Below are 22,525 nucleotides of genomic sequence, written 5' to 3'. Positions count from 1 at the left end.
ACCATGTGTATGTGACAAATAAAATTTGATTTGGTTTGATTTGATTTGACAGACACAGCAAACCTTCTTGCCACAGATCGCATTGATGTGCCATTCTAGATGAGCTGCACTACCTGAGCCACTTGTGTGTGTTGTAGACTCCGTCTCATGCTACCACTAGAGTGAAAGCACCGACAGCATTCAAAAGTGACCAAAACATCAGCCAGGAAGCATAGGAACTGAGAAGTGGTCTGTGGTCACCACCTGCAGAACCCCTCCTTTATTGGGGGTGTCTTGCTAATTGCCTATAATTTCCACCTGTTGTCTATTCCATTTGCACAACAGCATGTGAAATTTATTGTCAATCAGTGTTGCTTACTAAGTGGACAGTTTGATTTCACAGAAGTGTGATTGACTTGGAGTTACATTGTGTTGTTTAAGTGTTCCCTTTATTTTTTTGAGCAGTGTATATATATTCAGTATGCATATCTGGATAATTCCTAAAAAAGCTTTTATAATATTACGTGGGGTGGTAGATAAAAAATACTCACTTAACTAGCTGGTAGCTTTGTTAAATGTTTTACTTTATCACTTTACTTTATCACAGTATAGTGTCAGAGACATTACTGATGTTAAAACTAATAGTTCTCCAATTCAGTGGCTGCTTGTTGTGTTTTCTTATGCAGTTGTGTATCCTCTGTGAAAATCAATGGTAGTTCTCTAACATTGATCAATGTTCTCTATAAACATTATCAAGTCAGGGCCATGTTGCCTGACATTTAAGCTGTTTGAAGAGGAGAAATAAACTGTGTTAAGCTCGTTTGAGCTTTGCCATTTAATGTGTTTAGTACCAGGGGAGCCATAGTACCACATCACTGCTTATAAGAGAGACCTTCCTGTCAGCAGTTCAGGACAATATGAAAACATGAGCTTTTGTTTCTCCTAATTAGATGGTTGATCATCATGGTGATCTTTTATCAATGATCCTCATCCTTTCTACTCTCATATAGATTGCTGATAATATGTGCCATTTAGATGATTTTATCCTAAGTGACTTACAATAAGGCACGCTTATATATATTATTTACGTATGGGTGGTACCAGGAATCAAACCCGCTATACAGACATTGTGAGAGCCCTGCACTACCAACTTTTTTTATTTTATTTATTTCACCTTTATTTAACCAGGTAGGCCAGTTGAGAACAAGTTCTCATTTACAACTGTGACCTGGCCAAGATAAAGCAAAGCAGTGTGACACAAACAACAAGACAGAGTTACACATGGAATAAACAAACGTACAGTCAATAACACAATAGAAATGTCTATATAGAGTGTGTGCAAATGAGGTAAGATTAGTGAGGTAAGGCAATAAATAGGCCATAGTGGCAAAATAATTACAATTTAGCAAATAAACACTATACTGATCGATGTGCAGAAGATGAACACGCAAGTAGAGATATTGTGGTGCAAAGGAGCAAAAAATCAAAAAAACAATGTGGGAATGAGGTAGTTGGTAGGGCTATTTACAGATGGGCTATGTACAGGTGCAATGATCTGTAAGCTGCTCTGACAGCTGATGCTTAAAGTTAGTGAGGGAGATATGAGTCTCCAGCTTCAGTGATTTTTGCAATTCGTTCCAGTCATTGGCAGCAGAGAACTGGAAGGAAAGGCGGCCAAAGCAGGAATTGGCTTTGGGGGTGGCTAGTGAGATATACAGTGCCTTGCGAAAGTATTCTGCCCCCTTGAACTTTGCGACCTTTTGCCACATTTCAGGCTTCAAACATAAAGATATAAAACTGTATTTTTTGTGAAGAATCAACAACAAGTGTGACACAATCATGAAGTGGAACGACATTTATTGGATATTTCAAACTTTTTTAACAAATCAAAAACTTAAAAATTGGGTGTGCAAAATTATTCAGCCCCCTTAAGTTAATACTTTGTAGCGCCACCTTTTGCTGCGATTACAGCTGTAAGTCGCTTGGGGTATGTCTCTATCAATTTTGCACATCGAGAGAGTGAAAATGTTTTCCCATTCCTCCTTGCAAAACAGCTCGAGCTCAGTGAGGTTGGATGGAAAGCATTTGTGAACAGCAGTTTTCAGTTCAGTTCAGTTTTCTTTCCACAGATCAGTTTTCTTTCCACAGATTCTCGATTGGATTCAGGTCTGGACTTTGACTTGGCCATTCTAACACCTGGATATGTCTATTTTTTAACCATTCCACTGTAGATTCTGCTTTATGTTTTGGATCATTGTCTTGTTGGAAGACAAATCTCCGTCCCAGTCTCAGGTCTTTTGCAGACTCCATCAGGTTTTCTTCCAGAATGGTCCCGTATTTGGCTCCATCCATCTTCCCATCAATTTTAACCATCTTCCCTGTCCCTGCTGAAGAAAAGCAGGCCCAAACCATGATGCTGCCACCACCATGTTTGACAGTGGGTATGGTGTGTTCAGGGTGATGAGCTGTGTTGCTTTTACGCCAAACATAACGTTTTGCATTGTTGCCAAAAAGTTTAATTTTGGTTTCATCTGACCAGAGCACCTTCTTCCACATGTTTGGTGTGTCTCCCAGGTGGCTTGTGGCAAACTTTAAACAACACTTTTTATGGATATCTTTAAGAAATGGCTTTCTTCTTGCCACTCTTCCATAAAGGCCAGATTTGTTCAATATACGACTGATTGTTGTCCTATCGACAGAGTCTCCCACCTCAGCTGTAGATTTCTGCAGTTCATCCAGAGTGATCATGCGCCTCTTGGCTGCATCTCTGATCAGTCTTCTCCTTGTATGAGCTGAAAGTTTAGAGGGACGGCCAGGTCTTGGTAGATTTGCAGTGGTCTGATACTCCTTTCATTTCAATATTATCGCTTGCACAGTGCTCCTTGGGATGTTTAAAGCTTGGGAAATCTTTTTGTATCCAAATCCGGCTTTAAACTTCTTCACAACAGTATCTCGGACCTGCCTGGTGTGTCCCTTGTTCTTCATGATGCTCTCTGCGCTTTTAACGGACCTCTGAGACTATCACAGTGCAGGTGCATTTATACGGAGACTTGATTACACACAGGTGGATTGTATTTATCATCATTAGTCATTTAGGTCAACATTGGATCATTCAGAGATCCTCACTGAACTTCTGGAGAGAGTTTGCTGCACTGAAAGTAAAGGGGCTGAATAATTTTGCACGCCCAATTTTTCAGTTTTTGATTTGTTAACCTCTTGCGTCGAGCAATCCTGGATCCGGGATCCTATTTATAGCCTCAAGCTCATTAGCATAACGCAACGTTAACTATTCATGAAAATCGCAAATGAAATGAAATAAATATATTTGCTCTCAAGCTTAGACTTTTGTTAACAACACTGTCATCTCAGATTTTCAAAATATGCTTTTCAACCATAGCTAAACAAGCATTTGTGTAAGAGTATTGATAGCTAGCATAGCTATAAGCCTAGAATTCAGCCAGCAACATTTTCACAAAAACAAGAAAACCATTCAAATAAAATCATTTACCTTTGAAGAACTTCAGATGTTTTCAATGAGGAGACTCTCAGTTACATAGCAAATGTTCAGTTTTTCCTGAAAGATTTTTTGTGTAGGAGAAATCGCCCGGTTTGTACATCACTTTTGGGTACCAAAAAAAAACGAAAATTCAGTCATCAAAACGGCGAACTGTTTTCCAAATTAACTCCATAATATCGACTGAAACACGGCAAACGCTGTTTAGAATCAATCCTCAAGGTGTTTTTCACATATCTCTTCATTGATATATCATTCGTGGATGTCTACTTTCTCCTGTGAATCGCTTGGAAAAAGACGTGCAGTTGAAGATGACGCACCAATTTCGAAGGAGGACACCGGGCGGACACCTGGCAAATGTAGTCTCTTATGGTCAATCTTCCAATGATATGCCTACAAATACGTCACAATGCTGCAGACACCTTGGGGAAATGATAGATCAGGCAGGCTCATTCCTTGCGCATTCACAGCCATATAAGGAGACAATGAAAAACAGAGCCTCAAAAATCCTGCTCATTTCCTGTTTGAAGTTTCATCTTGGTTTTGCCTGTAGCATCAGTTCTGGGGCACTCACAGACAATATCTTTGCAGTTTTGGAAACGTCAGAGTGTTCTCTTTCCAAAGCTGTCAATTATATGCATAGTCGAGCATCTTTTTGTGACAGAGTATTGCGCTTAAAACGGGCACTTTTTTAATGAAATAGCGCCCCCATAGATGTAACAGGTTATAAAAGTTTGAAATATCCAATAATTGTCGTTCCACTTCATGATTGTGTCCCACTTGTTGTTGATTCTTCACAAAAAAATACAGTTTTATATCTTTATGTTTGAAGCCTGAAATGTGGCAAAAGGTCGCAAAGTTCAAGGGGTCCAAATACTTTCGCAAGGCACTGTACCTGCTGGAGCGCGTGCTACGGGTGGGTGCTGCTATGGTGACCAGTGAGCTGAGATAATGCGGGGCTTTACCTAACAAAGAATTATAGATGACCTGGAGCCAGTGGGTTTGGCGACGAATATGAAACCAGGGCCAGCTGACAAGAGCATCCAGGTTGCAGTGGTTGGTAGTATATGGGACTTTGGTGACAAAACTGAATTTTATCGCCGAAGTCGAGGATCGGTAGGATAATCAGTTTTACTAGGGTATGTTTGGCAGCATAAGTGAAGGATGCTTTGTTGTGAAATAGGAAGCTGATTCTAGATTTAATTTTAGATTGGAGATGCTTAATGTGAGTCTGGAAAGAGATTTTACAGTCTAACCAGGCACCTAGGTATTTGTAGTTGTCCACATATTCTAAGTCAGAGCCGTCCAGAGTAGTGATGCTAGACGGGCAGGTGCGGGCAGCGATTGGTTGAAGAACATGCATTTAGTTTTACTTGCATTTAAGAGCAGTTGGAGGCCACAGAAGGAGAGTTGTATGGCATTGAAGCTCGTATGGAGGTTTGTTAAAACAGTGTCCAAAGAAGGACCAGAAGTATACAGAATGATGTCGTCTGCATAGAGGTGGATCAGAGAATCACCCGCAGGAAAAGCGACATAATTTATGTATACAGAGAAGAGAGTCGGCCAGAGAATTGAACCCTGTGGCACCCCCATAGAGACTGCCAGAGGTCCGGACAAAAGACACACTGAACTCTATCAGAGAAGTAGTTGGTTGATAAGTTTTTGGTGAACCAGGCGAGGCAGTCATTTGAGAAACCAAGGCTGATGAGTCTGCCAATAAGAATGTGGTGATTGACAAGAGTCGAAAGCCTTGGCCAGATCGATGAATATGGCTGCACAGTATTGTTTCTTATCGATTGCGGTTATGATATTATTTAGAACCTTGAGCATGGCTGAGGTGTACCCCATGACCAGCTCGGAAATCAGATTGCATAGCGGAGAAGGTAAAGTGGGATTCGAAATGGTCGGTGATCTGTTTGTTCACTTTTGAAGCCCTTGGAAAGACAGGGTAGGATAGATATAGGTCTGTAACCGTTTGGGTCTAGACTGTCTCCCCCTTTGAAGAGGGGGATGACCATGGCAGATTTCCAATCTTTGGTGATCTCAGACGATATGAAAGAGAGGTTGAACAGGCTGGTAATAGGGGTTGCAACAATTGCGGTGTATATTTTAGAAAGAGAGGGTCCAGATTGTCTAGCCCAGCTGATTTGGTTCCAGATTTTGCAGCTCTTTCAGATCATCAGCTATCTGGATTTGGGTGAAGGAGAAATGGGGAGGCAAGTTGCTGTGGGGGGTGCAGAGCTGTTGACCGGGGTAGGGGTAGCCAGGTGGAAAGCATGGCCAGCCGTGGAAAAATGCTTCTTGAAATTAGCGATTATCGTGGATTTATCGGTGGTGACAGTGTTTCCTAGCCTCAGTGCAGTGGGCAGCTGCGAGGAGGTGCTCTTGTTCGCCATGGACTTTACAGTGTCCCAGAACTTTTTGGAGTTTGTGGTACAGGATGCAAATTTCTGTTTGAAAAAGCTAGCCTTTGCTTTCCTAACTGCCTGTGTATATTGGTTCCTAACTTCTCTGAAAAGTTGCATATCACGGGGGTTGTTCGATGCTAATGCAGAACGCCATAGGATTTTTTTGTGTTGGTCAAGGGCAGTCTGTTCTTAGTTCTACATTTTTTGAATGGTGCATGCTTATTTAAGATGGTGAGGAAAGCACTTTAAGAAAATAACCAGGCATCCTGTACTGACGGAATGAGGTCAATATCCTTCCAGGATACCCGGGCCAGGTCAATTAGAAAGGCCTGCTCGCTGAAGTGTTTTAGGGAGCGTTTGACAGTGATGAGGGGTGGTCGTTTTACTGCAGACCCATTACGGATGCAGGAAATGAGGCAGTGATCGCTGAGATCCTGGTTGAAGACAACAGAAGTGTATTTAGAGGGCAGGTTGGTCAAGATGATATCTATGAGGGTGCCCGTGTTTACGGATATAGTGTTGTACCTGGTAGGTTCCATGATAAATTGTGTGAGATTGAGGTCATCTAGCATAGACTGTAGGACGGCCAGGGTGTTAAGCATATCCCAGTTTAGGTCGCCTAACAGTACAAACTCTGAAGATAAATGGGGGCGATTAATTTACATACGGTGTCCAGGGCACAGCTGGGGCTTCGGGGGGGTCTATAACAAGCGGAAACAGTGAGAGACTTATTTCTGGAAAGGTGGATTTTTAAAAGTAGAAGCTCAAACTGTTTGGCACAGACCTGGATAGCATGACAGAACTCTGCAGGCTGTTTCTGCAGTAGATTGCAACTCCACCCCCTTTGGCAGTTCTATCTTGGCGGAAAATGTTGTAGTTGGGGATGGAAATTTCAGAATTTTTGGTGGCCTTCCTAAAGCAGGATTCAGACACGGCTAGGACTGCAGTGTTGGCGGAGTGTGCTAAAGCAGTGAGAGAAAAAAACACTTAGGGAGGAGGCTTCTGATGTTAACATGCATGAAACCAAGGCTTTTACGGTTACAGAAGTCAACAAATGATCGCGCCTGGGGAATAGGAGTGGAACTGGGGCCTACAGAGCCTGGGTTAACCTCTACATTACCAGAGGAACAGAGGAGGCGTAGAGCTACAGAGGGCCTTTGATGCCATTTCCAACATAAAGCTGGGAGTTCTACTAACTTTGGTAACACTCAATGCAACACTTGATACCTCACAACATAATGGCATGCCTTGGTATGCCTCTACCATCAACTAATCCATTTTTATTGTAACATGTAGATGCTGTCAATTCAATCAATGTGGGTCTGTTAGATCAGAAATGGTCACAGAGTTAACTGTCATCATGCTATATCTCTTACCAACATGCTGCACACGTTCACTTTTCAATATACTGGGTGTGTCATTCAGTATTAACATACAAATTGCTTTGTCTTAATGAACTGCAGGTCCAACACGTAAGACCCATATTTTGTTGTTTAAACAGTCGTTCTCTACAATCTGCTTCATTGTTTTTCTATTGGCGTTTCTCTCTAAGCTTGTTGTCATAATTTGGGATGAGTTCATTTTCCTTTTAGACCTAGATAGACAGTAATCGATTACACAGTGTTCTACTCCTGCAGTAGACTGAGACGTGAAAGTGGGCCTGATAAGTATATCATGTTTCTTCCAGCGTGGACAGAACACAGATAGTGGGAGTACCTGCCGCGAAGCCTCCTTTGAAAGAATCAGCCAGTTTGTTTAATTGGCATCAATTATTCATTAGTGTAATTGTACATTGTTCAGCGAGGTCGACAGAGTTTCATTACCGGCATGCAGTGAATGCTCCTGCATACAGATTGGTTGCTGATTCATTTAATTCTGGAACTAATTCGGTTGACACTGAGATCTTGCTCCTTGCTTGTGAGTTATTAATTCATGGCAGCAACATTATTTTCTGTTCTGTTGTACTTCATTTTATTCTTCTGTTCTTTTCATATTTGCAAAATGTCCTGTCTGTATATGCGCACACACTTTTATTCACAACGTAACCAATACACTCTTGACATCTTCATTAATGGAAGCCAAATATAAGTGTGATGCTTGAGTCAACTATTAATGCTGTCAGCACAGTTGTGATAATATCTGCAAGTTTGGATAGAAACCTAATTTTATTTTAAGATGCCTTTGGTGTTAATGTCTACATCCAAGAGAATTTTAAATAGTCAAACTTTTACCCTTAAGCTATACGTTTTTTAGGATAATCTATATAATGCACAGTGAGCTATGTGAGCTTGGAAGCACATTCCTATACATCTCGAAATGTGTCTTAAAAACTTCAAAGGCATTTCTGTGGTATTTCTAATTGTAGTATCTTGGTTGTGTACCTTGATCAACAACACAACCTTTTATGTCTGATATTTCAGACTCCAAGTGAACAATATTGTTCTGCATCCAGTCATTGTGGGATGGTAAGTTGCAACTAGTTTCTGTTTGCTGCACTTTCACTCTCTGAGATTCTGCAGTGTTAACTGTGATTTTGTTTGTCAATATGAAGATTGAAACACTTCTAAAAATGACAGACATGCTCATTATCTCTGATTAATCAATTAAGGTCTGATTGTTTGACAGAAGTTGAATTTTAAAAATGGTGCATAAAACTCGAAACTGAGAAAAATCCAAATATTGCTTTGATAAAATACTAAAATGCTGCTTTGATAAAAGATTAAATGAACAATAATGAATCCTTGTTAATTGAAACGTCATAAAGAAATGTAATCTCTTTGGACTCTGTGTAATTCTGGAAAGAGTGGGAGGTTATGTAGTCTGATGTAATAAAGTATAACAGAGTAACTGCATCATTCAACTCTCTTTCAGCTTTCATGTTACCTTTCTTTTGTATTTGACATAATAATGTTTTGTAGGAGGTAGTTTTTCATCAGAACACATCCATCCTCTTATAGATCATTTTTTTATATTGGCTACCACTATTTAAGAAGTTTTCTTTGAAAAAAGTATTTGTGAAAGACATTCAAGATGTCTATTTCTGAACTGTTGGGGGTCAATTGAAAAGCTTTCATCTCTCAGACTTTCAGATTCCAGACCATCAGGAGGACTAGCTGCATCTTGGAGATGTTTTGATTTTTTTTGCTAAATTTGACCTGTAATGTAGTTTGAATCTGCAGGCGCTAGTACCCTTTTATGATTATGTTCATGGCGTGTTAGATACAGTAGGTTGTGTGTGATCAAAGGCCAGGCAAATTATAAGGAAGAGTTAATGGTCAAGCTATGAAAAATCTCCATCCTCAAATTTCCTATTTAAGCCTCACTGCCATTTCAAATGACTTTCTACATCTCATTTGGTGCATATTATTTTATTCCATATACTGTAGAAAGATCTGTCCATACGCCTCTTGATTGCACCCCTTGAACTATAAAAACAGGTTCATCAGGTCATTTGTGTTGGTGCTCCTTCTATGAATTTAGATGGCCCAAAACTGAAGCTCTGATTTTAAACTGTCAGACATCCTCCCCAGTCCCTCTTAAACATGTTACTTTGTTACAAATGCTAAGATATCTATGCATAGTCACTTTACCCCTGCCTACATCTACAAATTACCTCAACTAACCTGTACCCCCGTACATTGACTCGGTACCGGTACCCCCTGTATATAGCCTCGTTATTGTTATGCAATTGTATTGTGTTACTTTTTATTTTATTTTTTACTTTATTTTATTTAGTAAATATTTTCATTACTCTATTTCTTGAACTGCTTAGTTGGTTAAGAGCTTGTAAGTAAGCATTTCACGGTAAGGTCTATCTATACCTGTTGTATTCGGCGCATGTGACAAATAACATTTGATTTGATTATGCAGTTTTACCAAAATGTCTCTCTGTTGTAATTTCATTACCCAAAATGAAATTTAAATGTCACCTTTTGTATAACCACTATAGTTTAAGTCAATAAAAATATAGTGTTAGTTCTAGAGCATCTTTACTCTCAGACCCACCAATGAGACAGCAGCCATTGCAGCATCAGCCTCCTGAAGTAATTGTGTTTATGCTGTCAGAAGCAGTGCTTTTCCCTGGGCTGTTTTTGGCCTCCCAGGCAGAGCCCTAAGCCAGCCTTCTCAGCTGTAATGGTCTTCGTGCTTGTCTGGCTGCCCCTGGCATTAGGCTCAGACCTTTACCTCTATAGGAAGACGGTTCATTATGGCTACACTCCTCTCTGCTGCAAACTTTCCATTTCTTTCTCTCCTTGCTCATTACCAAAGAGAGTTCAAGGGCCTTACCGTCCTGATGAACTGACATTTTCTCAAATGAGCTAAATCACCATTCAGGCACGTCTCCTAGGGGGAATGATAGAAATCATATTTTTAGGCATGAGTTTTTGTGTAACCAGGCCTTTTTGAAGTAATGCATATTTACCAGTATGATGTGTGTTAGTTTGAGGGGTTCATTAAGGACATGAAATGTAACACCCCATTAGAATAGTTCTGTCACAGTGCTCTGTAGAATATCCACCCGTAACCATTGGTTACTGCTTATTTTCTTATGTGGAACTATTTTTGTAAAGTCTTATTAGTCTACTGTGGCCGTTTCACTCTGAGTCATCTGAGGTGGTGACTGCATCTCTAACATGAAGAGAATCATTAAGACAGAAATGGTGGTAGAAACCATGACCAAGAATAGAATCAGAAAAACACCTCACTAACAATATGGTAAGAAGCTGATTTCTCTGTGAGCATGTGTGTGCGTGTGTGCGTGTGTGTGTGTGTGCGTGTGTGCGTGTGTGTGTGTGTGTGTGTGTGTGTGTGTGTGTGTGTGTGTGTGTGTGTGTGTGTGTGTCAGCAGTGAGGAAAGGATGAGTAATGAGTGTTAGCTGAATTCATTATACACCTGTTTATTGAAGTTTCACCTCAACATCGACATGCTGTGAACAGATGAGCTTTCGTATCACTTTTTCTATAACAGCCCCCACTCTAACACACACACACACACACACTCACACACACACACACACACACACACACACACACACACACACACACACACACACACACACACACACACACACACACACACACACACACACACACACACACACACACACACACACACACACACACACACACACACACACACACACACACACACACACACACACACACACACACACACACACACACACACACACACACACACACACACACACACACAGCTTTGGCTTTCTTGGTGGTACTGTTGCCTCTGGATGGGTGCTATACTGCAGACCTAGATAATGTATGTTTGTAGATGATAAAATATAGTAATCTATACCTGGCATGCTGACGTTGAGCAGTTGAAAAATCTAATGAACATAGAGAAGAGGCCCTTGACTCCTTGTTCCTTCTCTTCCTGCAGCCGGCTGACTAAGACTGACATGGAGCTGGAGGTTCTGCGATACACTAACCGGATTTCCAGTGAAGCCCATAAAGAGGTAAAATCCTGCAGGACAGACAGACATACCTGCCACAGGGGGAGAAGGAGCTCCAGATTCTGGCTCATCTCATTTTCAAAGGGAGGTGATCTGTGCATTTTGGATATGGGATGTCAGGATCTTCTGAGGTACAGCATTCAGCATATGAATATGTTCTAAATTCAGAAGAAGGTTTACAGCCTGCAAGCAGTAAACAGATGTGAACCCACTATAGCGTCTTTATTTTTTATTTTTTATTTCACCTTTATTTAACCAGGTAGGCTAGTTGAGAACAAGTTCTCATTTACAATTGCGACCTGGCCAAGATAAAGCAAAGCAGTTCGACACATACAACAACACAGAGTTACACATGGAGTAAAACAAACATACAGTCAATAATACAGTGGAAAAATCGGTAGGATGGTCAGTTTTACTAGGGTATGTTTGGCAGCATAAGTGAAGGATGCTTTGATGCGGAATAGGAAGCCAATTCTAGATTTAACTTTGGATTGGAGATGTTTGATGTGAGTCTGGAAGGAGAGTTTCCACTCTAACCAGACACCTAGGTATTTGTAGTTATTATATTCTAAGTCAGAACCGTCCAGAGTAGTGATGCTGGACGGCCGGGCAGGTGCAGGCAGTGATTGGTTGAAGAGCATGCATTTAGTTTTACTTGTATTTAAGAGCAGTTGGAGGCCACGGAAGGAGAGTTGTATGGCATTGAAGCTCGTCTGGAGGGTTGTTAAGCATCTTCCAGTTTAGGTCACCTAGCAGCACGAGCTCTGAAGATAGATGGGGGGCAATCAGTTCACATATGGTGTCCAGAGCACAGCTGGGGGCAGAGGCTGGTCTATAGCAGGCTGCAACGGCGAGAGACTTGTGTTTAGAGAGTTGGATTTTTAAAAGTAGAAGTTCAAATTGTTTGGGTACAGACCTGGATAGTAGGACAGAACTCTGCAGGCTATCTCTGCAGTAGATTGTAACACCGCCCCCTTTGGCCGTTCTATCTTGTCTGAAAATGTTGTAGTTAGGGATGGAGATTTCAGAGTTTTTGGTGGTCTTCCTAAGCCAGGATTCAGACAAGGCTAGGACATCCGGGTTGGCAGAGTATGCTAAAGCAGTGAAAAAAACTAACTTAGGGAGGAGGCTTCTAATATTAACATGCATGAAACCATGGCTATTACGGTTACAGAAGTCATCAAAAGAGAGCGCCTGGGGAATAGGAGTGGAGCTAGGCACTGCAGGGCCTGGTTTCACCTCTACATCACCAGAGGAACAGGAGGAGTAGGATAAGGGTATGGCTAAAAGCTATGATAACTGGTCGGCTAGGAGGTCCGGAACAGAGAGTAAAAGGAGGTTTCTGGGGGCGATAAAATAGCTTCAAGGTATAATGTACAGACAAAGGTATGGTAGGATGTGAATACAGTGGAGGTAAACCTAGGCATTGAGTGATGATAAGAGAGATATTGTCTCTAGAAACATCATTGAAACCAGGTGATGTCATCGCATGTGTGGGTGGTGGAACAGAAAGTTTGGATACGGTATATTGAGCAGGGCTAGATGCTCTACAGTGAAATAACCCAATAAACATTAACCAGAACAACAATGGACAAGGCATATTGACATTAAGGAGAGGCATGCTTATCCGAGTGATCATAAGGGTCTCGTGAGTAGTGAGGTTGGGATGGGACCAATCCAATTGGCAAAATAGATGTAGTTATAGTGACCCAAGAAAATTGTCTTGATGCTACTCTATACAGATTACATTGGTTGTATGTACTAGGACTGTAAACATAAAGTACTGTAAACTACAAAGATAGCCTACATAGCTACATACAATATCTTAGGCACCAATTCCCACCTTGCAACTACTGGGAACATCAACCACCAGGCACTCTAGTGTGAACCTAAAAGGCTTAGCCATCCCATATCCATGCAACATGGGGCGGCAGGGTCACCTAGTGGTTAGAGCTTTGGACTAGTAACCGAAAGGTTGCAAGTTCAAATCCCAAAGCTGACAAGGTACAAATCTGTAATTTTGCCTCTGAACAGGCAGTTAACCCACTGTTCCTAGGCCGTCGTTAAAAATAAGAATTTGTTCTTAACTGACTTGCCTAGTAAAAACAAAAAAAAACATTGCAGGATCATGGTATTATCTCCCATTCTACACAGGCTCGTAGTAATAAAAGCAAACACTACAATGAGGACAATTCATACAGTCCCTCCTAATAGTCAAGCTGGGCAAACCCTGGTCCCGTTAAGAAAAAGGTGCCTAGAATGGTTGGGGTTCAAATCTCTACCCTCCATACACTCTCTCGTGTTATCCAGGAGAGACTGTCAGTTTTCTCAGAGAAGTGCAGTCATGGAGCAGAAGTGAAATGTGCCTTTTGGAAGCTTTAGAGTAATTGATTCATCTAGATTGATGGTCACATACTGTAATGGAAAGAAAATAATTGCTAGCAGTGAATTAAAATATGAAAGGAGTTTATTCTAGGAAATGCAATATTAATGCACTTGCTGGCTTTTTATTGGCAAAATAAATTAAGAATGTGATGACAAATAGATATTGAGTTGGGTTGTCATCTTGGCTCCAAAATAACAAATACAAATTAAGCCTGACGACTCCTCTTGATCAATGGAAAACAATTTGATGTTGAAATATCTAGGTAGTATTTCCCACAATGGATGAAATACTTGAAGAATATTTCATTAATTATCTCAATTCTATCAGAATACAATACCCATAGTATATTCTAAAAGTAATAACAAGGGGAAAAGATTCCATATTTAGACAGTTAAAGTTAAAGTTAAATGTTCTTCCAGTCTCCAATTTCCTAATACATACTGGATATACCCCAAATGTATTCCCCTGCACTGCAGGAAATGTTTCCACTGCCCCATCACGTGTAGGGGTGTCCTTGACAGACAAGGCCAATCGTTGCTCAACCTTGGGCAGCCTGAGGCGCTGAATCTGCTTTGTGGTCCTATTTTCTGCAATAAAGCCATTGATGTATATTCACTGACATTGGTCTTCATAAGTGGCAGTATCACGAAGGACTTATAAAGACAAATACCTCTGCTTTCCTGCCGGCCGCTGTTCTCTCCTTTATTGCTGCAAACCCTCTGAGAGGTACAGGACTCTGGAGGCAACAATGAAGTTAAAACAAATGGATACTGAATGCAGAAATGAATTTAAAAATCCAATAGTGTTATGGTTTCAATACAGGGGCATGGCTTATCGAGTGCCGGTGCTGTTGGATTCATATGATTTCCACAGAACTGGTCATTCAAGAAAACTGCTCTGGAGAATTAGCACTAAGTCCAACAGGGGAAATCTGAGTGGAACTAAAAACCTGACAGAGCTTTGTTAAGATGCAGCATGCCGATGGGTAAAGGCCAGGTCTTAGGCAGTGTCATTAATTCATGCAGTCATATTAAGTCATTAACATCATACCTAATGGTCTCTCTCGTTGCATCTTACTTAATTAAATAACCATATTAGAAATGTGTAATATTTCCACGTAATTACTTAGTTAGCCTAAATCCGCCTGTCTGTTTAATTTAACATTAAGTTTTGCAGAGAACAAACGCTATTGGGCATTCTGGGTAAACAACTAAATATAACTAACCGGAAGCAGTTAATCAGCTCCCTTGCCCCTATACTGTAATATTAATCACACTGTTATAGTCTTGGAATGCGATGTGAATTATTCTATATTACTCTTCTAGCCCCTGCAGGGTGGCAGGGTAGCCTAGTGGTTAGAGCATTGGGCTAGCAACCAGAAGTAACCAGAAGGTTGCAAGTTCAAATCCCAGAGCTGACAAGGTACAAACCTGTCATTTGGCCCCTGAACAGGCATTTAACCCGCTGTTCCTAGGCCATCATTGAAAATAAGATTTTTTTCTTAACTGACTTGCCTGGTTAAATAAAGGTAAAAAAACAAACAATGTATAACAGAGCAATATGATTTTTTTTTAAGAAATGCACAGGTCTTCTTTTACTATTCACATGACATACAGCATTTTGACATTCAGTGTGTCTACCATGCAGGTGATGCAGGTGAAACCAATATACCACTGTTGAAATTAATTTTAACTGAGCTAATTGAACAGTGTAACAAAATGCACTGATGTCCCATCTATTGGCCAACTGGAAGGATGTTTTACTCTGGAGCCCCTATATACTGTCTCCAGCTGAGGGATGATGTGTGCTCTGTCCCAAGGCCTCCTAAGTCTTATCAATCTGACTAGAGGAGGGCTGTGCAGCCGTTTGATCCTTGGTCCTGCTTGATGAGAGGGCGATGTGCAGAAAGATGTTAAAGGCTCTGGGCTGAGGAATACTGGTACTATTAACAATGTAGTGTATTATAACAGGATCCAGATGTGACGTTGTCCCACTTCCACTTGGAGCTCTTGCACGAAGTCAATATGGATGGAGCTAGGAGGATTCGGTGACATGTTTGGCTGCAGTGTCCTTCACTGTTGTTTTCCCATTCCACTGCTCGCTCTGATGATGTAATTTGTCATAATAGAAGAAGCTACTACAGCTCAATGGTAAGAGCAACGCCGCATTTCAACATCATTTAAAAAGATAATGTTATAGTTTTCTTTGTATAATCTTTCCTGTCTTTTATCCTTTTGGACATCTGAAGGCAGCCAACCTTTTTTGTGTATAATTAAGCAATAAACTTCCGTTCTTCACTGGCATAACTGTTTAATGAGGCAAATTATTTCCTGGGATGAAAATGTCAAAGTGTGAGTAGGGTGGAAGAAAACACATTTACATGTACTAGTATGCTTCTCTGCTCTGCCTGCTCTGCCTGCTCTGCCAAGGTGACTGGCTTCAGTTGGACTTGACAGGGTCAGCCTTCCTGAGCACTGTCTTCCTCCTGGGACGTCATTAAATTTCTGTTCCCAGCACCTGAGCCTCTTTGACGCCTCTGGTCACGTCCCTCCCTGACTCCCTGCTCTATGATGTGATGTCCTCGTTCTGTGACCCCGGCTCAAATTGAAATCAAGAGTTTCTCCAGAGGCTAGTCCTTCAGTGTTGTGGAGTCTATGGAGAGATCTTGCTGGCTGTGTCAGATGGCCAAATAAAACAGGCCTTTTCCAGATCATTGCAACGCTTGCCCTAGATTATTATAGTACCATATCACAGATAGGTTGTGTTCAGTAGGCAAGAAATGGAAGAAAACAGAGTGAAACAGGGAGGTACTATCTGAAGATGTCCAGTAGGAAACATATTGTAATGACCTGGCTAGATCGTAAAGGAACAATTGTCCAAACAGAGAATTGAGTTTACGAATTCACTGTTTATTATCCCAACTCCACACAGGCTACTGTTTGGCCGTAGCCCATGCCAAATAAATGAAGGATACCCCTATAAAACAACCGTGACATTCTCTTGTGAAGACCAGACGTAAGAGAGAGAACAATGTCTAAACCTGGCATTCCTGTGGTTGGCAGATAGCAGGTTGACTGGCATGTCAGACCCCGCTAACACTGGGTACTGGTAAGTACAACACAACCAACAAACAGCATAACACATAACACACAGCTGTCTGTGCGGGTCGCTACAATGTGTTATAGTTTTCTTAAGCATGGCCCTGAGTACGTGGACTGCAGATTTGTTCTCTTGTTCTGTGCATGTGCATGGCTAGTGTTTCCTTCTGCTACCTGGCTGAAACATTTAGTGAAACGTGTTTCTATTGACCTGTAACACTGTAACCTTTTAGCTGTGTTACACTGCAGACTATGTCAGAGGGGACAACACAACATTTCCAACTTTCAAATGAAACAACACAATTGAGCTGATAATGAATTTCGTGTCTAGTGAGACTACAAATACACATCGGTAATTTGTGTTTGTCTTCGTTCCTCATGATGTCTTGAGGGCTTGAGTTAGCATGGCATATATAGTATTGGTCTTGACAGTCTCTACGGTATAGGCCTGTAGCATTTTGTCTAGTCCCTGGCAAATAGAGTATATGGAGTCACATTTATTTCTCCCATTTGGAAGGTAAAACGCCTGAGAACTAACTATACCAGTTGTACAGCAGTACACATTGCACTGCCACATCATACCAAGTGTTATCTTGACCCACACTTCCTATTATAACTTGCTATTATCTTGGCTAAGACGCTTAATCCATGAGTTTGAATAAGTGGCTCTTAACTGTTCAAATCGCCTGCAATTGTGAATAATCCCCCTTGTCCCTGAAGCATAATTTTCCTTTCTGTCAGACAGTGAGTTTTTGGGGACTTGAGTAGATGACACTTATCTTATCACACAGACTCAATAGCATGTCATTTGCAGGCTATTGCACCTCATTTTGCAATCCAGAATGAAACACTCCCACAACCGCCCTCACCTCTCACAGTGTAGGATGGATAAATTTCAACAGTGAATAGAAAATATGCACAATTAGCCTTTAGCCACAACAGCAATTACTTTAAAGAGAACAACAAGTAGTTCTCTACAATTTTTCACAAACACAGACAAAATAAAGTGATGTTGTCATTTCTCTTCAGATAATGAAGCATGTGAGACATGGACAGAAAGAATATGATATGGAGAGGTGAGAATACATGTTGTCTGTATATGTCACTGTGTGTACAGTACCATGTACTGTAAAATACAATTCTTTAAACACATCTTGGTGTGACAATACACTGTTAAGAAAATCTATTGTTTGGCCAGATGGTTTGGCCTTCGCACTGTACTGTCTGCCCTTAAAGGTGATGGTAAACCAGTATGTTCCTGATCTATCAAGGTGTGTTCCTCTGGCTGATTTACATTCACAGTACTGCTGATAAGACGTCCTACTTCTCTCCCTACTGCCCATCCCTTCACCAGTTCACTGAAATCTATTTGGCCCCTAAAAACAAACTGAGATAAGCCGTGGTGCTTTGCCTTCCATCTTGATGGGATTCTTCAGACTCTTGACACTGTCAACGGAAAAGAGATAGAAATGCCAGGTCTGTGTCCGAAATGACACCCTATTCCCCATATAGTGCTATGGACCCTTCAAAAGTAGTACACTATACTATATAAGGAACAAAGTACCATTTTGGACGCAACACTGGACTGAGTTTGAGCTGCTGCAGAACACAAGTGGGAGTTTATAGTACATAGTTGTATAGGTGTCCTGTCTGACTACACTGCTGACCAGACCACTCAGTCTCATCTCACTGCTGGGAGACTGACCTGCTTTTCTTCTGGACATTATTCTTGGAGATTCCAGTCAGTCTGGGGAAAGGAAAGCTTGGGCTGTGTGTGTGTATGTGTGTGTGTTGGAGTATATTAGAATATGATTGTTCCTGTGACCAAATCCCTTTCCCGAGCACTATGCCCATCTACCTGTCCACTGTTTGGTCTGGCTGGGGACAGCAACAGCTTCTCCTGAGTACTTTGGCTTGAGGGTCTGTGATGTTAATATGAGACACTTAACAAAGCTCTGCTGACCGTACTCCTAGCATCCTAGTCCTCTCATCAGTCTCACTCTCAGCCTCCATGACATCATCATATTAGCTTTAGATGGGGGATGCTTCTCTAATGTCTGTGCACTAATCAGTACAGTGAGAGGATCTGACAGAACAGGTGCAGGTAGTGGAGAAGGAGGAGGTATTGTGTCTGAACACATCAAGGCAAGACTGCTTTGGCTGCAGGGCTGGCAGAGAGGTCACGCAAAGCTCTATCACTGAGGAATGCTCAGTGACAGAGGGAAAGAGCCAGTGACCCAACACTCACAGTGTCCACACACCATCACCCACTCTCACATACCTCCTCCCCCACCCTACCTGGCCTCCACCTTCCACACAAAAACCTCTGGAGTTATTGCAGAGTCCACCGCTGCATTCACAGGCTACTGTGATAGAAGTAGCCTCTAGAATCCTTCACATGGATAATGATGGCAATATTTCTGCATCAACGACAAACAAACAGCACTCTCTGCAATTTTGAAAACATTTTTATAGAGGCCTAGAAACTGTAATTAATTCATTAACAAGATAATAAAGTATTCATTTTAAGTAAGGAATGAATATGTTTTAACATAGTTTTTGCATGGTGGGGAGTGGTGGGACGTGTATTATCCATTGGGATTCAATCTGTCAGGATTAGTGAGCAATTTTATTAATTGAGTTTTGTTGCAGTGAGCCAGAGGCTCTTAACAACCAACAACGCTGCACATTATTTTGTAAGTAATTATTTATTTCAGTACTGTTATGAAGGATGGTTTTGAATAATTATTACCCCTAAATTGGATTTCCCCCCTGTGCAGACAGTGCTGGTGTCCTTGCCTGAAGTTTGAGTTTAATTAGTGACATGTTATCCATCTTCAAATCAAAACCGTCTTCCAGTATCTATGTAGTGGAATAGTAATGGCTGGCATGGAATAAATGGAACAGTTTAAAAAACATCAAACATATGGGAACCACATGTTTGACTCTGTTCCATTTATTCTATCCATTACAATGAGTTTGTACTCCTATAGTTCCTCCCACTAGCCTCCTCTGGTGTATTTATCTCTCCACAGAACAGTGATTTAGGAAGAGGTGAATGGCGTGTAGGGGACACAGTAATAGAGCACAGCTCCTCTGTGGTGTGTGTGGTGGCAGTAGGGTGATGATGCGTGTCAGGGTCTGGCTCAGGGAGGGATGTCGTGAGGTTGGTGATCACGGTCAGGAGGTGAAGGGCAGAAGAGCTGGAGCTGAAAGACAATGAAGATAGGATAAGAGTTGAGCACTCTTATTGCAGTACAAACTATGGGGGATGATTCTGTTGCTTTTTGTCAGCAAGCTAAGCAGTTTAGTTTATTTTTATTTTTATAAAGGATCAGTTAGTGAGGTTGATTCACTTTTAAGATGACTTTATCTACTTTTTTCATTTAATTAATTGTATAATTCACTTTCCCTTATGTACTCACAGTGCTAGCAGATAAGATGCCAATAAAACGACTTGATTTACTCAATGTTGGGACTTAGTCAATCAATCAAATGTTATTTGTCACATACACATGGTTAGCAGATGTTGATGTGAGTGTAGTGAAATGCTTGTGCTTCTAGTTCCGACCCTGCAGTAATATCTAACAAGTAATCTAACCTAACAATTTCACAACAACTACCTTATACACACAAGTGTAAAGGAATTAATAAGAATATGTACATAAAAATATATGAATGAGTGATGGCCGAACGGCATAGGCAAGATGCAGTAGATGGTATAGAGTACAGTATGAGATGAGTATACAGTGGGGCAAAAAGGTATTTAGTCAGCCACCAATTGTGCAAATTCTCCCACTTAAAAATATGAGAGAGGCCTGTAATTTTCATCATAGGTACACTTCAACAATGACAGACAAAATGAGGAAAAAAAATCCAGAAAATCACATTGTAGGATTTTCTATGAATTTATATGCAAATTATGGTGGAAAATAAGTATTTGGTCACCTACAAACAAGCAAGAATTCTGGTTCTCACAGACCTGTAACTTCTTATTTAAGAGGCTCCTCTATCCTCCACTCGTTACCTGTATTAATGGCACCTGTTTGAACTTGTTATCAGTATAAAAGACACCTGTCCACAATCTCAAACAGTCACACTCCAAACTCCACTATGGCCAAGACCAAAGAGCTGTCAAAGGACACCAGAACATGTCCAGAACATGTCCATGTACATGTCCAGGCCCGTCTGAAGTGTGCTAGAGAGCATTTGGATGATCCAGAAGAAGATTGGGAGAATGTCATATGGTCAGATGAAACCAAAATAGAACTTTTTGGTAAAAACTCAACTCGTTGTGTTTGGAGGACAAAGGATGCTGAGTTGCATCCAAAGAACACCATACCTACTGTGGAGCATGGGGGTGGAAACATAATGCTTTGGGGCTGTTTTTCTGCAAAGGGACGAGGACGACTGATCTGTGTAAAGGAAAGAATGAATGGGGCCATGTATCGTGAGATTTTAAGTGAAACCCTCCTTCCAACAGCAAGGGCATTGAATATAAAATGTGGCTGGGTCTTTCAGCATGACAATGATCCCAAACACACCGCCCGGGCAACAAAGGAGTGGCTTCGTAAGAAGCATTTCAAGGTCCTGGAGTGGCCTAGCCGATCTCTAGATCTCAACCCCATAGAAAATCTTTGGAGGGAGTTGAAAGTCTGTGTTGCCCAGCAACAGCCCCAAAACATCACTGCTCTAGAGGAGAGCTGCGTGGAGGAATGGGCCAAAATACCAGCAACAGTGTGTGAAAACCTTGTGAAGAAATCGTTTGACCTCTGTCATTGCCAACAAAGGGTATATAACAAAGTATTGAGATAAACTTTTATTATTCACCAAATACTTATTTTCCAACATAATTTGCAAATAAATTTATTAAAAATCCTACAATGTGATTTTCTGGATTTTTTCCCCTCATTTTGTCTGTCATAGTTGAAGTGTACCTATGATGAAATTACAGGCCTCTCATCTTTTTAAGTGGGAGAACTTGCACAATTGGTGGCTGACCAAATACTTTTTTGCCCCATTGTATGTTTTGTATCATAGAACTATACCAACCTAAATACTTTTATACAGACAAATATCTGGGTTTTAAGCTTAGACTTGAAAAAACAAATATTTCAGGATTAAAATGGTTATATTGATTCTCTCTGAGGGGAAAACAACCCTGCTATTCTGGTCTTTTATTACTAAAAGCTACAGATTTTGGTCTTGCTTTCACTGAGAAGCTAAACTGCAGCAAAACTGTGGGGGGAGGCACACAGGGAGATTGGTGGAGTCACGGTTTAGACCTGAGCCAACTCTCCGTGCTTACCATGGGGAGCGTGTGACCGGTCAGGCACCATGTTATGCGGTGATGCCCACAGTGTCTCCAGTGCGCATTCACAGCCCGGTGCGCTATGTTCCAGCTCCCAGCATTTGCTGTGCTAGAGTGGGCATCCAGCCAGGATGGATTGTGCCGGCTCAGCGGTCCTGGTCTCCAGTGCGTCTCCTCGACCCAGGATATCCTGCGCCAGCTCTACACACGGTATTCCCAGGTCATCAGCACAACCCAGTGCGGCCTGTGCCAGCCCCCGCACTTGCAGTGCTACAGGGGGGTATTCAGTCAGGACGTGTTGTGCCAGCTCCACGCTCCAGACCTCCAGTGCGCCTCCACGGCCCAGTATATCTTGCGC

General features: G+C 41.4%; 1 long non-coding RNA gene across 1 annotated transcript in view; it reads left to right on the top strand.

The window, feature by feature from the left end:
* The first annotated feature begins 11,304 nt into the window (after window positions 1-11,304).
* Window positions 11,305-22,525, top strand: part of LOC135504212 (uncharacterized) — a 59,856-nt gene continuing 48,635 nt past the window's right edge. Inside the window, exon 1 of the long non-coding RNA XR_010450109.1 lies at window positions 11,305-11,375. This is a non-coding gene — a long non-coding RNA (uncharacterized LOC135504212). The remainder of the gene's footprint in view (window positions 11,376-22,525) is intronic.

Source organism: Oncorhynchus masou, chromosome 1 (assembly GCF_036934945.1).
Source record: "Oncorhynchus masou masou isolate Uvic2021 chromosome 1, UVic_Omas_1.1, whole genome shotgun sequence".
Classification (NCBI taxonomy): Eukaryota; Metazoa; Chordata; class Actinopteri; order Salmoniformes; family Salmonidae; genus Oncorhynchus; species Oncorhynchus masou.
Note: the sequence above shows the minus strand (reverse complement) of the source record. Positions and strands in the feature narration are given on the sequence as shown.